We start from the raw sequence: 16,963 nt of genomic DNA, 5'->3' as shown, positions 1-16,963 counted from the left end.
TGCAATTGACTTTCATTTGATTCAAAAAGCTTTGTTTGAATGTGTTTGACTTTCATTTGAGTCTAAAAGCTTTGTTGAAAGTGTTTGACTTTCATTTGAACCAATTAGCTTTGTTGAATGCATTTGACTTTCATTTGATTCAAAAAACTTTATTTGAATGTGTTTGACTTTCATTTGACTCAATTAGCTTCGTTGAATGTGTTTGACTTACATTTGACTCAATTAGCATTGTGGAATGCAATGGACTTTCATTTGATTCAAAAATCTTTGTTTGAATGTATTTGACTTTCATTTGATTCTAAAAGCTTTGTTGAAAGTATTTGACTTTCGTTTGACTCAATTAGCATTGTGGAATGCAATTGACTTTCATTTGATTCAAAAAGCTTTCTTTGAATGTGTTTGACTTTCATTTGAGTCTAAAAGCTTTGTTGAAAGTGTTTGACTTTCATTTGACTCAATTAGCTTTGTTGAATGCATTTGACTTTCATTTGATTCAAAAAGCTTTGTTTGAATGTGTTTGACTTTCATTTGACTCAATTAGCATTATGGAATGCAATTGACTTTCATTTGATTCAAAAAGCTTTATTTGAATGTGTTTGACTTTCATTTGAGTCTAAAAGCTTTGTTGAAAGTGTTTGACTTTCATTTGAACCAATTACCTTTGTTGAATGCATTTGACTTTCATTTGATTCAAAAAGCTTTGTTTGAATGTGTTTGACTTTCATTTGACTCAATTAGCTTCGTTGAATGTGTTTGACTTACATTTGACTCAATTAGCATTGTGGAATGCAATGGAATTTCATTTGATTCAAAAATCTTTGTTTGAATGTATTTGACTTTCATTTGATTCTAAAAGCTTTGTTGAAAGTGTTTGACTTTCATTTTACTCAATTAGCTTTGTTGAATGCATTTGACCTTCATTTGATTAAAAAAGCTTTGTTTGAATGTGTTTGACTTTCATTTGACTCAATTAGCTTTGTTAAATGTGTTTGACTATCATTTGCCTCAATTAGCATTGTGGAATGCAATTGACTTTCATTTGATTCAAAAAGTTTTGTTTGAATGTATTTGACTTTCATTTGATTCTAAAAGCTTTGTTGAAAGTGTTTGAATTTCATTTGACTCAATTAGCTTTGTTGAATGCATTTGACTTTCATTTGATTCAAAAAGCTTTGTTTGAATGTGTTTGACTTTCATTTTAGTCTAAAAGCTTTGTTGAAAGTATTTGACTTTCGTTTGACTCAATTCGCTTTGTTGAATGCATTTGACTTTCATTTGATTCAAAAAGCTTTGTTTAAATGTGTTTGACTTTCATTTGACTCAATTAGCTTTGTTGAATGTGTTTGACTTTTATTTGACTCAATTAGCATTGTGGAATGCAATTGACTTTCATTTGATTCAAAAAGCTTTCTTTGAATGTGTTTGACTTTCATTTGAGTCTAAAAGCTTTGTTGAAAGTGTTTGACTTTCATTTGACTCAATTAGCTTTGTTGAATGCATTTGACTTTCATTTGATTCAAAAAGCTTTGTTTGAATGTGTTTGACTTTCATTTGACTCAATTAGCATTATGGAATGCAGTTGACTTTCATTTGATTCAAAAAGTTTTGTTTGACTGTGTTTGACTTTCATTTGAGTCTAAAAGCTTTGTTGAAAGTGTTTGACTTTCATTTGAACCAATTAGCTTTGTTGAATGCATTTGACTTTCATTTGATTCAAAAAGCTTAGTTTGAATGTGTTTGACTTTCATTTGACTCAATTAGCTTCGTTGAATATGTTTGACTTACATTTGACTCAATTAGCATGGTGGAATGCAATTGACTTTCATTTGATTCAAAAAGCTATGTTTGAATGTATTTGACTTTCATTTGATTCTAGAAGTTTTGTTGAAAGTGTTTGATTTTCATTTGAATCAATTAGCTTTGTTGAATGCATTTGACTTTCATTTGATTCAAAAAGCTTTGTTTGAATGTGTTTGACTTTCATTTGACTCAATTAGCATGGTGGAATGCAATTAACGTTCATTTGATTCAAAAAGCTTTGTTTAAATGTGTTTGACTTTCATTTGATTCTAAAAGCTTTGTTGAAACGACTTTCATTTGACTCAATTAGCTTTGTTGAATGCATTTGACTTTCATTTGATTCAAAAAGCTTTGTTTGAATGTGTTTGACTTACATTTGATTCTAAAAGCTTTGTTGAAAGTGTTTGACTTTCTTTTGACTCAATTAGCTTTGTTGAATGCATTTGACTTTCATTTGATTCAAAAAGCTTTCTTTGAATGTGTTTGACTTTCATTTGACTCAATTAGCTTTGTTGAATGTGTTTGACTTTCATTTGACTCAATTAGCTTTGTTGAATGCATTTTACTTTCATTGATTCAAAAAGTTTTGTTTGAATGTTTTGACTTTCATTTGACTCAATTAGCTTTGTTGAATGTGTTTGACTTTCATTTGACTCAATTAGCATTGTGGAATGCAATTGACTTTCATTTGATTCAAAAAGCTTTGTTTCAATGTGTTTGACTTTCATTTTAGTCTAAAAGCTTTGTTGAAAGTATTTGACTTTCGTTTGACTCAATTAGCATTGTGGAATGCAATTGACTTTCATTTGATTCAAAAAGCTTTCTTTGAATGTGTTTGACTTTCATTTGAGTCTAAAAGCTTTGTTGAAAGTGTGACTTTCATTTGACTCAATTAGCTTGGTTGAATGCATTTGACTTTCATTTGATTTAAAAAGCTTTGTTTAAATGTGTTTGACTTTCATTTGATTCTAAAAGCTTTGTTGAAACGACTTTCATTTGACTCAATTAGCTTTGTTGAATGCATTTGACTTTCATTTGATTCAAAAAGCTTTGTTTGAATGTGTTTGACTTACATTTGATTCTAAAAGCTTTGTTGAAAGTGTTTGACTTTCATTTAACTCAATTAGCTTTGTTGAATGCATTTGACTTTCATTTGATTCAAAAAGCTTTGTTAGAATATGTTGACTTTCATTTGATTCTAAAAGCTTTGTTGAAAGTGTTTGACTTTCATTTGACTCAATTAGCTTTGTTGAATGCATTTGACTTTCATTTGATTCAAAAATCTTTGTTTGAATGTATTTGACTTTCATTTGATTCTAAAAGCTTTGTTGAAAGTGTTTGACTTTCATTTGACTCAATTAGCTTTGTTGAATGCATCTGACTTTCATTTGATTCAAAAAGCTTTGTTTGAATGTGTTTGACTTACATTTGACTCAATTAGCTTTGTTGAATGTGTTTGACTTTCATTTGACTCAATTAGCTTTGTTGAATGCATTTGACTTTCATTTGTTTCAAGAAGCTTTGTTTAAATGTGTTTGACTCATTTAACTCAATTAGCTTTGTTGAATGTGTTTGACTTTGGTATGACTCAATTAGCATTGTGGAATGCAATTGACTTTCATTTGATTCAAAAAGCTTTGTTTGAATGTGTTTGACTTTCATTTGACTTAATTAGCTTTGTTAAATGTGTTTGACTATCATTTGACTCAATTAGCATTGTGGAATGAAATTGACTTTCATTTGATTCAAAAAGCTTTGTTAGAATGTATTTGACTTTCATTTGATTCTAAAAGCTTTGTTTAAAGTGTTTGACTTTCATTTGACTCAATTAGCTTTGTTGAATGCATTTGACTTTCATTTGATTCAAAAAGCTTTGTTTGAATGTGTTTGACTTTCATTTGACTCTATTAGCTTTGTTGAATGTGTTTAACTTTCATTTGACTCAATTACCATTGTGGAATGCAATTGACTTTTATTTGATTCAAAAAGTTTTTTTTGAATGTATTTGACTTTCATTTGATTCTAAAAGCTTTGTTGAAAATGTTTGACTTTCATTTGACTCAATTAGCATTGTTGAATGCATTTGACTTTCATTTGATTCAAAAAGCTTTGTTTGAATATGTTTGACTATCATTTGATTCTAAAAGCTTTGTTGAAAGTGTTTGACTTTCATTTGACTCAATTAGCATTGTTGAATGCATTTGACTTTCATTTGATTTAAAAAGCTTTGTTTGAATGTGTTTGACTTTCATTTGATTCTAAAAGCTTTGTAGAAAGTGTTTGACTTTCTTTTGACTTAATTAGCTTTGTTGAATGCATTTCACTTTCATGTAATTCAAAAAGCTTTGTTTGAATGTGTTTGACTTTCATTTGACTCAATTAGCTTTGTTGAATGTGTTTGACTTTCATTTGACTCAATTAGCATTGTGGAATGAAATTGACTTTCATTTGATTCAAAAAAGCTTTGTTTGAATGTATTTGACTTTCATTTGACTCAATTAGCTTTGTTGAATGTGTTTGACTATCATTTGACTCAATTAGCATTGTGGAATGAAATTGACTTTCATTTGATTCAAAAAGCTTTGTTAGAATGTATTTGACTTTCATTTGATTCTAAAAGCTTTGTTGAAAGTGTTTGAGTTTCATTTGACTCATTTAGCTTTATGGAATGCATTTGACTTTCATTTAATTCAAAAAGCTTTATTTGAATGTGTTTGACTTTCATTTGACTCAATTAGCTTTGTTGAACGTGTTTGACTTTCATTTGACTCAATTAGCATTGTGCAATGCAATTGATGTCATTTGATTCTAAAAGCTTTGTTTGAATGTATTTGACTTTCATTTAATTCAAAAAGCTTTGTTTGAATGTGTTTGACTTTAATTTGACTCAATTAGCTTTGTTGAATGTGTTTGACTTTCAATTGACTCAATTATCATTGTGGAATGCAATTGACTTTCATTTGATTCAAAAAGCTTTGTTTGAATGTATTTGACTTTCATTTGATTCTAAAAGCTTTGTTCATAGTGTTAGACTTTCATTTGACTCAATTAGCTTTGTTGAATGCATTTGACTTTCATTTGATTCAAAAAGATTTGTTAGAATGTGTTGACTTTCATTTGATTCTAAAAGCTTTGTTGAAAGTGTTTGACTTTCATTTGACTCAATTAGCTTTGTTGAATGCATTTGACTTTCATTTGATTCAAAAATCTTTGCTTGAATGTATTTGACTTTCATTTGATTCTAAAAGCTTTGTTGAAAGTGTTTGACTTTCATTTGACTCAATTAGCTTTGTTGAATGCATTTGACTTTCATTTGATTCAAAAAGCTTTGTTAGAATATGTTGACTTTCATTTGATTCTAAAAGCTTTGTTGAAAGTGTTTGACTTTCATTTGACTCAATTAGCTTTGTTGAATGCATTTGACTTTCATTTGATTCAAAAATCTTTGTTTGAATGTATTTGACTTTCATTTGATTCTAAAAGCTTTGTTGAAAGTGTTTGACTTTCATTTGACTCAATTAGCTTTGTTGAATGCATCTGACTTTCATTTGATTCAAAAAGCTTTGTTTGAATGTGTTTGACTTTCATTTGACTCAATTAGCTTTGTTGAATGTGTTTGACTTTCATTTGACTCAATTAGCTTTGTTGAATGCATTTGACTTTCATTTGTTTCAAGAAGCTTTGTTTAAATGTGTTTGACTCATTTAACTCAATTAGCTTTGTTGAATGTGTTTGACTTTGGTATGACTCAATTAGCATTGTGGAATGCAATTGACTTTCATTTGATTCAAAAAGCTTTGTTTGAATGTGTTTGACTTTCATTTGACTTAATTAGCTTTGTTAAATGTGTTTGACTATCATTTGACTCAATTAGCATTGTGGAATGAAATTGACTTTCATTTGATTCAAAAAGCTTTGTTAGAATGTATTTGACTTTCATTTGATTCTAAAAGCTTTGTTTAAAGTGTTTGACTTTCATTTGACTCAATTAGCTTTGTTGAATGCATTTGACTTTCATTTGATTCAAAAAGCTTTGTTTGAATGTGTTTGACTTTCATTTGACTCTATTAGCTTTGTTGAATGTGTTTAACTTTCATTTGACTCAATTACCATTGTGGAATGCAATTGACTTTCATTTGATTCAAAAAGTTTTTTTTGAATGTATTTGACTTTCATTTGATTCTAAAAGCTTTGTTGAAAATGTTTGACTTTCATGTGACTCAATTAGCTTTGTTGAATGCATTTGACTTTCATTTGATTCAAAACGCTTTGTTTGAATGTGTTTGACTTTCATTTGACTCAATTAGCTTTATTAAATGCATTTGACTTTCATTTAATTCAAAAAGCTTTATTTGAATGTGTTTGACTTTCATTTGACTCAATTAGCTTTGTTAAATGTGTTTGACTTTCATTTGACTCAATTAGTATTGTGCAATGCAATTGACTTTCATTTGATTCTAAAAGCTTTGTAACGAATGTATTTGACTTTCATTTGATTTTATAAGCTTTGTTGAAAGTGTTTGATTTTCATTTAACTCAATTAGCTTTGTTGAATGCATTTGACTTTCATTTGATTCAAAAAGCTTTGTTTGAATGTGTTTGACTTTTATTTGACACAATTAGCTTTGTTGAATGTGTTTGACTTTCATTTGACTCAATTAGCATTGTGGAATGCAATTGACTTTCATTTGATTCAAAAAGCTTTGTTAGAATGTATTTGACTTTCATTTGATTCTAAAAGCTTTGTTGAAAGTGTTTGACTTTCATTTGACTCAATTAGCTTTGTTGAATGCATTTGACTTTTATTTGATTTAAAAAGCTTTGTTAGAATGTGTTGACTTTCGTTTGATTCTAAAAGCTTTGTTGAAAGTGTTTGACTTTCATTTGACTCAATTAGCTTTGTTGAATGCATTTGACTTTCATTTGATTCAAAAAGCTTTGTTTGAATGTATTTGACTTTCATTTGACTCAATTAGCTTTGTTGAAAGTGTTTGACTTTCATTTGACTCAATTAGCTTTGTTGAATGCATTTGACTTTCATTTGATTCAAAAAGCTTTGTTTGAATGTATTTGACTTTCATTTGACTCAATTAGCTTTGTTGAATGTGTTTGACTTTCATTTGACTCAATTAGCTTTGTTGAATGCATTTGACTTTCATTTGTTTCAAAAAGCTTTGTTTGAATGTGTTTGACTCATTTAACTCAATTAGCTTTGTTGAATGTGTTTGACTTTGGTTTGACTAAATTAGCATTGTGGAATGGAATTGACTTTCATTTGATTCAAAAAGCTTTGTTTGAATGTGTTTGACTTTCACTTGACTTAATTAGCTTTGTTGAATGTGTTTGACTTTCATTTGACTCAATTAGCATTGTGGAATGCAATTGACTTTCATTTAATCAAAAAGATTTGTTTGAATGTATTTGACTTTCATTTGATTCTAAAAGCTTTGTTGAAAGTGTTTGACTTTCATTTGACTTAATTAGCTTTGTTGAATGCATTTGACTTTCATTTGATTCAAAACGCTTTGTTTGAATGTGTTTGACTTTCATTAGACTCAATTAGCTTTGTTGAATGTGTTTGACTTTCATTTGACTCAATTAGCATTGTGGAATGCAATTGACTTTCATTTGATTCAAAAAGCTTTGTTTGAATGTATTTGACTTTCATTTGATTCTAAAAGCTTTGTTGAAATTTTTTGACTTTCATTTGACTCAATTAGCTTTGTTGAATGCATTTGACTTTCATTTGATTCAAAAAGCTTTGTTGAATGTGTTTGACTTTCATTTAACTCAATTAGCTTTGTTGAATGTTTTTTACTGTCATTTGACTCAATTAGCTTTGTTGAATGCATTTGACTTTCATTTGATTCAAAAAGCTTTGTTTGAATGTGTTTGACTTTCATTTGACTCTATTAGCTTTGTTGAATGTGTTTAACTTTCATTTGACTCAATTACCATTGTGGAATGCAATTGACTTTCATTTGATTCAAAAAGCTTTGTTAGAATGTATTTGACTTTCATTTGATTCTAAAAGCTTTGTTGAAATTATTTGACTTTCATTTGACTCAATTAGCTTTGTTAAATGCATTTGACATTCATTTGATTCAAAAAGCTTTGTTTGAATGTGTTTGACTTTCATTTGACTCAATTAGCTTTGTTGAATGTGTTTGACTTTCATTTGACTCAATTAGCATTGTGGAATGCAATTGACTTTCATTTGATTCAAAAAGCTTTGTTTGAATGTATTTGACTTTTATTTGATTCTGAATGCTTTGTTGAAAGTGTTTGACTTTCATTTGACTCAATTAGCTTTGTTGAATGCATTTGACTTTCATTTGATTAAAAAAGCTTTGTTTGAATATGTTTGACTTTCATTTGACTCTATTAGCTTCGTTGAATGTGTTTGACTGTCATTTGACTCAATTACCATTGTGGAATGCAATTGACTTTCATTTGATTCAAAAAGCTTGGTTTGAATGTATTTGACTTTCATTTGACTCAATTAGCTTTGTTGAATGTGTTTGACTTTCATTCGACTCAATTAGCATTGTGGAATGCAATTGACTTTCATTTGATTCAAAAAGTTTTGTTTGAATGTATTTTACTTTCATTTGATTCAAAAAGCTTTGTTTGAATGTGTTTGACTTTCATTTTATTCTAAAAGCTTTGTTGAAAGTGTTTGACTTTCATTTGACTCAAAAAGCTTTGTTGAATGCGTTTGACTTTTTTTTGATTCAAAAATCTTTGTTTGATTGTGTTTGACTTTCATTTGACTTAATTAGCTTTGTTGAATGTGTTTGACTTTCATTTGACTCAATTAGCGTTGTGGAATGCAATTGACTTTTATTTGATTCAAAAAGCTTTGTTTGAATGTATGTGACTTTCATTTGATTCTAAAAGCTTTGTTTAAAGTGTTTGACTTTCATTTGACTCTATTAGCTTTGTTGAATGCATTTGACTTTCATTTGATTCAAAAAGCATTGTTTGAATGTGTTTGACTTTCATTTGATTCAAAAAGCTTTGTTTGAATGTGTTTGACTTTCATTTGATTTTAAAAGCTTTGTTGAAAGTGCTTGACTTTCGTTTGACTTAATTATCTTTGTTGAATGCCTTTGACTTTCATTTGTTTCAAAAAGCTTTGTTTGAATGTGTTTGACTTTCATTTGATTGAATTCGATTTGTTGAATGTGTTTGACTTTCATTTGACTCAATTAGCATTGTGGAATGCAATTGACTTTCATTTGATTCAAAAAGTTTTGTTTGAATGTATTTGACTTTCATTTGATTCTAAAAGCTTTGCTGAAAGTGTTTGACTTTCATTTGACTCAATTAGCTTTGTTGAATGCATTTGACTTTCATTTGATTTTAAAAGCTTTGTTTGAATGTGTTTGACTTTCATTTGATTCTAAAAGCTTTGTTAAAAGTGTTTGACTTTCATTCTGACTCAATTAGTTTTGTTGAATGCATTTGACTTTCATTTGATTCTAAAAGCTTTGTTGAATGTGTTTGACTTTCATTTCACTCAATTAGCTTTGTTGAATGCATTTGACTTTCATTGATTCAAAAAGCTTTGTTTGAATGTGTTTGACATTCATTTGACTCAATTAGCTTTGTTGAATGTGTTTGTTTTTCATTTGACTCAATTAGCTTTGTGGAATGCAATCGACTTTCATTTGATTCAAAAAGCTTTGTTTGAATGTATTTGACTTTCATTTGATTCTAAAAGCTTTGTTGAAAGTGTTTGACTTTCATCTGACTCAATTAGCTTTGTTGAATGTGTTTTGGGTGTTTTTGTCCCTTGGAAGAGTTACAACTCGAAGACTGGTCCTGTTGACTCTGTACCTGCAAAAACAACGGAGACACCGGTTGGGTGGTGCTCTTCCTCCAACGCTCAAGTTAGTAATTTGAAAGAGAATAAAAAGTGCGGATATTTAGGTGGGAATCTGCTTGGATTCCAAGCTCAGGTGTTCTCTGATGAGAGAGAAAGTAGGATGTAATAAATGATAGTCAATTTCTGAATGTCCCCCATTTTGGGGGAATATCTCCCTATTTATAGGGTCCTTGGGAAGAGTGCCCCTTCCTAGGTTATTTTAACCTAGGACTGATGGGCTGCGCCGCCAAATAGCGGATTTTTGGGGAATTGGGCCCTTGAAGGCCGCAACTCTAAGGGAGTATCTGGAGAGGCCACGTGTCAGCTGGGGATTGGTCAAGGGTGACCTGCCAGCCTCTGACACGTGGCACCTCCTCATTAGTCCACTTGTCATGGGTGAAAATACCCCAAACATTTGCCCCTCACAGGTGGCACGTGGCAGGCCACGTGGTGCCTGTGACACGTGTCAACCCATGAAGGGTGAACAGTGAAAACGACTATTTTTGACAGTGATGACGGGGATTCGTGCCGTTTCACCCCCTATAAATAGGGATTTACCCTCCCCTTCTCTCCTCTTCACTTTTACAAATCTTGACTGTTCTAGAGAGAGAAAGAGAGTTTTTTAGAGAGAGGTGCTCTGATCCCGGTTGCATTTAAGCCAACTCAAGATTCCCGTGTGCTCTTTCGAAGTCACCCGGTCACCGGTTGCTTTGCCGTTTTCAGATTTTTTCAGAACTCAAAATAAGGTAACCATCTGTTTCCTTCTTTAAGTTTTCTTCTTTTTCCTTTTTCTTTAGCTTGTATACACTCATTTCCGGCTGTATACATTAACTTTTCAAAAAATAAAATGAACTCTCCATTTGCACACACGGCACTGCCTAGGACGCTCAGACGGTCACCAGGGACGGCTAAGTCTAGAACCAGGGGTGCCTTGTCTGGAGTTTCTGGAGTGCTTTGCTCATCTCCAGCTTCTTCCCTCTCTGTGTCTGTGCAGGACACAATGGCTAGAACTAAGCAGACGGCTACCAAGCCCAGCAGGCGGCGCACTAGGGAAGTGCCCGCAAGTGAAGTTGTGAGGGAGGAAGACTACGAGGCGGCTGAGCAAAGTAACTCAGCTGAGGACACCCCGTCTACTTCTAGCAACAACGACTCAAGGGGAGACGGTGAGGAAACCGCCTCCTCTCCAGACCGAAGTAACTCAGCTGAAGAAGCGGCTGAGGAGCAGGAAGGATCCGGGGCGGAGGGAGAGAACCTTGCTGAGGCTTATCGCCAAACAGCAAAGAAAGAAGCAAACCCGGATCCTACTAAAACCCGGATGAAGCCTGGGACAGGGCCCTTCTTGAAAGTGGCTTTGAGGCTTTCAAACAACAACACCCCTTTGGGGAAGACTGGGACATCATTGTCCCTCTGGCTGATGCTGTTTTAGCCTGGGGGGATGACATTGACAATGCAGACAATTACTTTGTCTGCTATGAGGCGGTAATAGAAGCCGGCCTCCGCTTTCCCCTTCACAGAGGCATCCGGAAGATCCTGAAGGGATATGACTTGGGAGTGTGGCAATTAACGCCTAACTCTTGGGTCAATATCCTTAGCTATATCGCCGCCTGCGAGCTCCAGGACATTGAGCCCAGCTTCACCGCCTTCGCCCATATGCACTACCTCAAGAGTGCCCCAGGCGGATATGGAGCGTGGTACACTATTTCCACGCTCCCGGAGTATTTGATGACTTTGGACAAAGTGTCCAAGTGGGGAGGTTGGAAAGATAAATGGTACTTGGTCTCCTCCCCTCAAGTGAGGATAAACAAGATTCTCCGGCGCTACGACAAAGAGCCGGCTTTGGTGGGCCAGAAGTGCGTACGCCCAGCTCTTACTACCAAAGCCCGGGAGCAAATAATAGAGCCGGAGTTCTTCAAGACAACAACTGAGCCCTTGGGGGATGGGACTCACATAGTTGTTCCAAGAAACTGGATCCCCCACCCGGATTTCTTTGCGGATGAGAGATTCTTGTCCACCTGCGGGTTGAGCCCTATGTTTCCAAAGGGTAGATACACTCACCCACCCGGCGGTCTTCCGTCTGCAATTTAAATTTTATTGCTTTGAACTTTTTCTTGCTCTAACTCTTTTATGTTTTTCTGCAGGGGAAGCAAGGAAAATGGTGGATCCGGCTAAGACCCCTCAAAAATCTGCGGCTCAGCTCCGCAAAGAAACCATCTTGGCCAAGAAGGCCACCATTGAGGCCAAGGAGGCCAAAAAAGGAGGGGTAAGATAACTCCAACTTCCCTTGAAATTTTCCAAGTTCTTTTGATTCCGGATGACTTATGGTTTCCTTGTGTTTTTGCAGGCTTCAACTGGCATCCTCCCCCGTTCCATGACAAAGGTCTTAAAAAGACCTGGGGATGAGAACTGTTTTGGGTGTTTTTGTCCCTTGGGAGAGTTACAACTCGAAGACTGGTCCGGAGGGCTTCTGTACCTGCAAAATCAACGAAGACACCGTTTGGGTGGTGCTCCGCCTCCAACGCTCAAGTTAGTAACTTGAAGGAGAGTAAAAAGTGCGGAATTTAAGGTGGGGATCTGCTTGGATTCCAAGCTCAGGAGTTCTCTGATGAGAGAGAAAATAGGATGTAATAAATGTTTTGTGAATTTCTCAATTGTCCCCCATTTTGGGGGAATATCTCCCTATTTATAGGGTCCTTGGAAATGGTGCCCTCCCCTAGGTCATCTGACCTAGGACAGATGGGCTGCGCCGCAATCAATGCGTTTGGGGAAATTGGGCCTCTGAAAGCCGCCATTCTGAGAATGTATCTGGGAAGGCCACGCGTCAACTGGGGATAGGTCAGAGGTGACCTGCCAGCCCTTGACACGTGGCAGCCCCTCCTTGGTCCACGCAGCTAGGGTAAAAATCCCCTAATCAGTTGCCCCTCACAGGTGCCACGTGGTAGGCCACGTGGTGCCTGTGACACGTGTCACCATGTGAGAGGTGAGTAGTAAAAACGGCTAGGGTTAACGGTCATTTTTCCGTTTACCCTGCCTATAAATAGGAGTTTACCCCCCCCCCCCCTTTTCTCTTCTCTCACTTCATCATTTTTATTTTCTAGAGAGAGATGGAGAAGTTTTTAGAGAGAGGTGCTCTAACTCCGACTGTGTACTTGCCATTTCAAGATTCCCGCGTGCTCACTCAAGAACACTCGGTCACCGGCTGTAGCTGCTTTCAGACTTTTCAGAGCTTTTTTCAAAGTAAGGTAACTATCCTTTTCCTTCCTTCAGTTTTCTTTTACTTGTATACATTCTTTTTTCAAAACAAAATAGATGGACTCTTCATTCACACACACGGCACGGCCTAGGACTCTCAGCCGGTCTCCTGGTACGGCTGAGTCTAGAACCGGGGGTGCCCTTTCCAGACAATCAGATCTCCTTTGCTCATCCACAAATCCCTCCCTCTCTGTGTCTGTGCAGGACACAATGGCCAGAGTTAAACAAACGGCTATCAAGCCGAGACACCGGCGCGCTAGAAGAGTGCGCGCTGACGAGGTTTCTAGGGAGGAGGGCTATGAGAGTCCGGATGAGCTGGAGATTTCTGAAAGTGGCGCCTCCTCACAAGAAGTGAGTGAGTCAGGCGGCGAAGAGGCCGCCTCATCCTCTGAACCAGAGGAAAGAAATGGGTCAGGCGGCGAAGAGGCTGCTGAGAGATCAGGGTCGGAAGCTTCCGGCTCTGCACAAGAGAACTTCGCGGCTGACTATCAAGTGCCGGCGAAGACTGTAGATAAGCCTGACCCCAGAAAAATAAGAATGCTGCCGGCTGACAGGGCCCTACTAAAGAGCAGCTTCAAGGTCTTTAAAGAAAAGCATCCATTTGGGAACGGGTGGTATGTGACGGTTCCGCCTGCGGACGCCGTTATGGCCTGGAAGGATGATATCCCAAATGCAGACAACTACTTCGTCTGCTACGAGGCGGTTATTGAAGCCGGCCTCCGATTCCCCCTCCATACTGGGATCAGGAAGATCCTCAAGGGGTATGATCTAGGGGTCTGGCAGTTAACCCCGAATTCGTGGGGGAATATACTCGGGTATATTGCCGCCTGCGAATTTCAAGATATAGAGCCTAGTTTTTCGGCCTTTGCTCATATGCACTATTTGAGCAGGGCCCCAGGCGGTCATGGGGCTTGGTATACTGTCACAACCTTGCCCCAATATCAAATAACTTTGGACAAGGTGTCCAAATGGGCTGGATGGAGGGAAAGGTTTTATTTGATTTCCTCTCCATCCCTTGAACACAACCGGACACTGCGCCGGTACAATCAGGAGCCGGCACTCCTGGGCAGGAAATGCGCTCTCCCGGAGCTTTCTACACGAGCCCGCCGGCAGATCATTGATCCTGGTTTCTTTGAAACCACCACGGCGCACATGGACGATGGGACGGAGATAATTGTCCCTAAGAATTGGATCCCCCATCCGGATTTTTTCAAGGATGAGAGGTTCCTATCCGCCTGTGGGCTTAGCACAATGTTTCCCCAGGGTAGATCCCTATACTTGAAAATCTTTGCCTTGCTTTCAATAATAATTTCTCTTATGTTTTTCTGTGACTGATATTCCGTCTGACTTTGCAGCCGAAGCTAAAAGGATGGTGGACCCGGCAAAAACTCCGGCTAAGCCTGCTGCCCAGCTGCGCAAGGAGCAGCTGATGGCCAAGAAAGCGTCCTTGGAGGCCAAGGATGCAAAGAAAGGCGGGGTAAGACCGCCTGCCCCAATGCTCATTTTAACGAATTCGCTTAAGTATTTTGCCGGCTACTAACATTTTGTTTTCCTTGCTGCAGGGCACCAACAAAGTTATTCCACGCTCCTTCACCAAGCACGTAAAAAGGACTGGTGAGGAGCTCAAGACTCCGGCTGCCAAGGTCAGGCGGACCCCTTCCCAGACAACCTCCACTGCCAAACCAGATCGTCCTATGACTGGTGGCAACTCTCCCTCCAAAGTACAAGCGTTGAGCGAAAGCTCAAAGAAGACGGAGGGGAAAATGCCGAATGCCTCAGAGGAGGCATCGAAGAGTGGCGTGCCACTCAATGCTGCAGCCGGCACTGCAGCGGCTGGGGAGGGTTCCACTCCACAACCAAGAACTCAAGGTAAGGCTACCATTGAAATCCCTTACCCACTTGACTTTATGAGGGTCAAGACTAAGGTAGACCCATCCGGTGGCTCAGTGAGCAGCTGGGGACGGATGAATGCTGCCTATGCCGCTTCCCTCTCACCAAGTACTTCTTTTGGTGCAGATGCTACCTCCGGGGCACCTGACTTCCCGGGTTTTGCCAAACGGATGGTGAGGACCCTCACCCGGACAGAGAAAACCTCAGTACTTGATTTACAGGTAGTGGACTTTGACCGGATAATGGGCCAGCTGGCGGAGGTAAACTGTCTTAACTCTTAGGCTTATATTTTCGTTTCATTGTGTTAAGCGCTAACTTTCCCGGCTGGCTTACTCAGGTAATGCTGAGAGTAGACGGGCTCCGAGTGCCCTTCAGGCGGAAGCAAGAAGAGGTAAATGACGCCAAAAGAAGGACAATCAAAAATCTCAACTCTGCTGAACATGCATATTATATGTCTGAACTTTCAATTAAAGCAGTGGAGTTGAAACAGGAGGAGCTGATTCAGACCCTGACGGCTGCTAACGAGGCTGCGAACAACCGGGCCAACGACCTTGAGCAGAAATTGAAGACTGCTGAATCTAGCCTCAAGGCGTTGGAAGGTGCTGATACTGAAAATGCTCGACTCCGGGCTGATAACTCCCGGTTGGTGGTGGCGCTGGCCAACCAGAAGACTGAGCACCAGGATGAGCTTGCCAAGGAGCAGGCCCGTCTGGTCCAGGAGAATGAGAAAGACACAGAAGCCCGCCTGCGGCTAGCCTGGAAACTCCTCAACCCAGAAGTGGACTTCGAATATTACAAGCTGAGGTACGATTATGCCACGGCTGTGTATGATGCTCAAATTCTGGGAGAGGAAGCACCGCCTCGCTTAAGGTTTGGGCTGATGAGCAAGGATATGATGTCTCCGACGAGGAAGAGGAGCAGGCGGGGGAGCAGGCAGACGGTCAAATCAAAGAGGACCAGCCTGAAGAGGCTGTGAATGCTGAAGCAGACCTTCCCCCAGCGCAGGACCAGCCGAAACCCCAGCAGCCAACGCAGCAACCAGAACAGCAAACTCCCCAAGAGTAATAAAACTCTTGGATTCAGCGGCAGTATGCCAACCAATCAAACTTTAATTTTCTTTTGAATTTCCGGCCTGCGTGCCGAGTAACTGATGTATCCTTTACCGACCACGGGGTCGGGTAACAATGGTTTCTCTTCTATTTATGAAGTATACCGACTCAGTCAGTCTTTCTTATACTTGCAATTTTTCGGTTTTCTCAATTTTTCACTTTTGCATATATACTCAATATATACTTGTGATTGTGAATTTGCCTATCTTATAAAAAGCATGCGGCAGGCACATATCCGGCTGTCCTTGCCCCTGGACGGCTGTGTGGTTGGTTTAATCCAAACAAAGAGAGGATTGATTGCCTTGGAAACTTCTCATCCTTAAAAGAGTATGGGATGTTTGTAAGGCAATCAATCACAATGGTGATTGCCCCAAACCAAGTACACAGCCGGCCAAATAACGGGCATGCAACCTCTGCCCCAGTCGGTATCAAACCGTCTGAGTATGCTTTATAGCCATTACGCAAAAAAGGGGTTCGTCCCAAAAGTACGTAACTTGAGGAAAATTTCTCTAAGTAAATGACTTTCGATGTTATTCCGGCTGATACTTGTAGACAGCCGGAAAATTCTTAACCAGAAATTACTTAAGAGAAGCAATATGGACAGATGACTATGAGTTGACTATTTTAGCCACTCAATTGTTGCCACCCGCATGGGCTTATAGAAGAAGCATGGTGGCTGTTCTCTGCGACGATTGCACCCGGAGGGGTGTCGCCGGACGCCTATAGCCATGTTGGAATAGACGAATTTTGAGAAAATGGACAACAATCTGGCCCTTGGCCTCAGGTCTAGCTGTTAGACCGGCTGATAGCTACTAAACGGTTTTGTGCTTAGTTTTAGGATCCGGCTGTTTGCCTCTTGTCACTATGGACTTTTGATTTCATATTCTAAGTATCAAACTTAGTTTTTATCTGGCCATTGGACTCAAGTTATTCACACGTTAAATTTACTACTATACTTTTTCAACATTAGTATGGGTAAACCCAGACGGAAATAAAAAGACAATACATGAAACAAGAGCATTTCTCATTAATACTTCTTGTTACA

Source organism: Chenopodium album, chromosome 17 (genome assembly GCF_948465745.1).
Source record: "Chenopodium album chromosome 17, dcCheAlbu1.1, whole genome shotgun sequence".
Lineage (NCBI taxonomy): Eukaryota > Viridiplantae > Streptophyta > Magnoliopsida > Caryophyllales > Amaranthaceae > Chenopodium > Chenopodium album.
The sequence above is the reverse complement of the archived record's forward strand: the minus strand, read 5'-3'. Positions refer to the sequence as shown.